Consider the following 4,556-nt stretch of genomic DNA (forward strand, 5'->3'; position numbering starts at 1 on the left):
TGCATCCGTACGTGCGTGCATCCGTACGTGCGTGCATCCGTACGTGCGTGCATCCGTACGTGCGTGCATCCGTACGTGCGTGCATCCGTACGTCCGTGCATCCGTACGTCCGTGCATCCGTGATCCGGCTGCATCCGTACGTGCGTGCATCCGTACGTCCGTGCATCCGTGATCCGGCTGCATCCGTACGTCCGTGCATCCGTGCGTCCGTGCATCCGTACGTCCGTGCATCCATACGTTTGTGTATCCGTGATCCGGCTGCATCCGTACGTCCGTGCATCCGTGCGTGTATGCATCCGTACGTCCGTGCATCTGTGCATCCATGCATCCGTGATCCCGCTGCATCCGTGCGTCCGTGTATCCGTGATCCGGCTGCATCCGTACGACAGTGTATCCGTGATCCGTCTGCATCCGTACGTGCGTTCATCCGTACGTGCGTGTATCCGTGCGTCCGTGCATTCGTACGTCCGTCCATCCGTACGTCCGTGCATCCGTGATCCGGCTGCAGCCGTACGTCCGTCCATCTGTACGTCCGTGCATCCGTGATCCGGCTGCAGCCGTACGTCCGTCCATTCGTACGTCCGTGCATCCGTGATCCGGCTGCAGCCGTACGTGCGTGCATCCGTGCGTCCGTGCATCCATGATTCTTCTGCATCCGTACGTCCGTTTATCCCCGTGCATCTGTGCATCCGTTCATCCGTGATCCGGCTGCATCCGTACGTCCGTGCATCTGTGATCCGGCTGCATCCGTACGTTCGTGCATCTGTGATCCGGCTGCATCCGTACGTCCGTGCATCCGTAATCCGGCTGCATCCGTACGTCCGTGCATCCGTGATCCGGCTGCATCCGTACGTCCGTGCATCTGTGATCCGGCTCCATCCGTACGTTCGTGCATCTGTGATCCGGCTGCATCCGTACGTCCGTGCATCCGTACGTCCGTGCATCCGTAATCCGGCTGCATTCGTACGTCCGTGCATCCGTGATCCGGCTGCATCCGTGCGCGACGGCGGTAAATAGCACGGCCCGACAAACACCGCGAGAAATGCATGCAGATATCACGAAATGTGATTAAAAACTCGAAGTGAATCGAAACGTGAGTATTGTTCACTCCTGATATCATAGATGAGTAGCAGCTGATGGACTAGTAGTGGTGCTGGGATTCTGGTTAGCTGCAGTGATTCCGCGATGTCGGGTACTCCGTCTAAACTAGAGATACCGTCTTATAACGTGGGAGTTGTAGATAGCTATAGAGATTCTGTGTGACTAGCTACTCACCGACACAAGATGAAAAGAGTACCTTGCTCAGTCTGCATGGTAATGATACTCTAGTAATAGCTCTTCCTAGTAATAGACGTAGCTTTCAGCTAGACGAATTTGCAGCTCGACAGAATATACTGGATGTAATATTCCGCTCAACTGAATCTGAAGCCAGCCGGGACTTGTATCTGGACGGGAGCCCAAGCTACTCGTAATCTTAAGCCTCGCTGAATTTCTAGCTGGCTATCCGCATTGCTCGGCACTCAAGCGAGCTAAGGTGTCGACAAACAAGATATCATGTAAGCGTGGCACCCCCCTGTTGTGTTTATAGAGCGGCAATTTCCACCGATGTAGCTTCATCTGCCGGCGAAAGGTAATAAGGGGAAACTGATTAATTCTAAATGAAATGCGGCTAGGTGTGCGTCACATTAGCCTGCCAGCTCGGCCGCGCCAGCTGTCACTGACACGTGTCGTCATTGTGTAGAGGCGGCGGCAGTAGCAACTGTCGCGTCTCCCTGGGCCTGACATCGGCTGCTACTGCGCGTGACCCAGCAACCATCGCGTGCTCGTACACCCATACACGAGGCCGCGCGCACACAGGGGCGATGTCGTACTGGACAGACTGTCGGGCGTACTGTCACGTTATATTTGTTAATTTGAGGACTAACGAGACATGTACTCATGAAGCTCGTCTAGAAGCGAATTACTATCGACATCGGATAGGAGTCGTTACAGGGCTTCACTTAGCCTACTAGACCGAAAGAGGAAGAGAGAGAGAGATGCTGATGAGAGCAGAGGAGATGAGAAGAGAGAAAGATTGAAGAGGAGAGAGATGAGAGAAAGAATAGAATAAAGAGGGAGGAGAGGGAAACGAGAGAGAGAGGGAGAGAGAAAGAGAGGCGGGGGTAGTGAGTGAGGGCGAATTGAATAAGGAACTGTTGATCAAGGTGAAGGAAGAAGGGGTGGAAGAGAAAGAGAAGAGAGGAGAGGCGGGGAGAGAAGAGCGGATGAGAGAGGGAGAAGTTGAGAGAGAAGAGAGAGAGAGGAGGGGTGTGAGGGAGAGAAGGAGAGATGAGAGAGACGAGAGAGGATGAGAGAGGACGGCGAGTTGAGAGATCAGTGAAGAGAGAACCGAATGGAGAGAGAGAAAAGAGAAAAAAGTCGAGATAAAGAAGGAGAGGGAAGAGAGAGAGAGCCGAGATCCCGCCGGTTTCTGCAAATATCTCTCACATCGCATTTTAAAGCGCAGTTCGGATTCGTCGTGCTTTTCTTTCCATCGGCATTTTATCAAACAGACAACCTGCAGCGATTGAACTACGCACTAAAACAACGAAGCAGAAACCGCTCGTTGGTCGATGTTTCTAGAGTGTTGTGGCAAACGTGCAGCCGCGCCTATCGTCTCCTCCATATTTCTTTCTTCTTCATTTTTCTTCAACTGCAGCGACGAGAGGCAGCCGGAACAGATCTCGGTTTTGTCGCGCGATACGGTTACATGGCTGTAATAAGTTACTTACCTCGGCTGAGATTTACTACTGCGCCGTATCTCACACATGTAGCGACAGAAGCAAACACACGGGACGTCGACGTCGATTGAAGAGCCTGCAGACACGGCAGACGTATCGTACTGGAATGTGTTAAAACACGGGGAGAATTTACACCTAATGTAGACAGAAAGAGGAAATGGAATTGAGAAACACTACACATAGACAGACTAGACAGTTAGGCAGACAGCCCAGTCAGTCAGTTCAGACGGAACAGGACAGGAGAAGGAGGAGAAAAATGAGGGAAAGAGGAGGAGGGGAGGAGGAGACGACATGAGGAAAAAGAAGAGATAAGAAACGAAGTAGAGAAACGAGAACAGGTGGGAGTAATTCCGATCTGACATACGTCGTTCACTCGTCCTTCATTCGGACGCCACATCGAGCGCAATCCAATCTTAGCGTGTCGCGCATTATTAAGTTTCATACACAAGCCTCATACATGCCAGCGCTACATGAATAACGCAATCGATGCACATCGTACAGACCACTTAGTGGTGGATTCTCGACAGTTATCGCTTGCCTTACAACACTAGTGCCGACTTTACGTACGCGGACCACGCGGCACAACCGATATTACCAACGGATGATGGATTATATTAGCTTACCTAACGCCCCCGAAGAATTGCTGTTAATATCGGGCGAGTAAGGTATAGCGTGCGAAAAGAGAAGAGTGTGAGAGAGAGAGACGGACAGACGAGGCCGGATGAGAGAGGGTGAGACAGGAGGACGGCAGCAGAGCAGAGAGACACCATACACAGACAGCGAGACTAGGATAGGCGTTCAGCTAAGATAGATTAGATAGATAGATTACGATAGACTAGATCGATAAGATAGCTAGCTTAGATTAGATAGTAGATAGAATAGATAGATCGATAGATAGATTAGATAGATGATAGATAGAGAGATAGAGAGATAGAGAGAATATGGAGAAAAAGTGCAGGAGAGAGACGAGAGAGAAAGAAGAGAGACGAGAGAGGAGATCGAGAGAGAATGAGAGAGAGGAGAGAGAACGAGAAGAGACGAGCGGAGATGAGAGAACGAACGCAGAAGAGGCAGAGGACGAGGAGAGAGAGAGAAAGAGGTGAGGGGGAGAGAGATTCTATCCAGTATGCATGTTATTGTCGGACCCTCTGCGCGCTCTAAATGCCCCGCACGCTCTATTCCCATCGCACATCCAAGGCTGATGGTGAGCATAACAGAGTGTCATAATGTTAGAGCTTTATTATGTATTAATCTATTTATGATACCTCCTGGGCAATAATAGCCGCTGTGCTACGGCAACCGACCAGTTGTAAACAACTCAGCACTTACTTACGTTCTCGAGCAACAACGCACGGCACGCACTCCCGTTCACACACACATACAGAAACGCTTACAGCGCGCACACAACACACACACACACACACACCACAACACGCACAACACACACACACAACACACAACCACACATGTCAACATACACACACACACACACACACACACACACACACACACACACACACACACCACCACACACACACACCCACACACAACACACCACACACAACACACACACACCACACGACACACAAAACAACACATACAACCCACACCACACACACGCACACACACACACGACGCGCGCGGCGCACGCACAGGCAAACAACACACGCAGCACGCACACGCACACGCCACACGCACAGCGCCACAATGCACACGTTCACATGGCACACCACACACTCCACCAGCACGCAACACGCACACTACTACACGAGCACA

The sequence above is a fragment of the Priapulus caudatus genome, unplaced genomic scaffold, assembly GCF_000485595.1.
Source record: "Priapulus caudatus unplaced genomic scaffold, Priapulus_caudatus-5.0.1 Scaffold200, whole genome shotgun sequence".
In the NCBI taxonomy this organism is placed as follows: domain Eukaryota; kingdom Metazoa; phylum Priapulida; class Priapulimorpha; order Priapulimorphida; family Priapulidae; genus Priapulus; species Priapulus caudatus.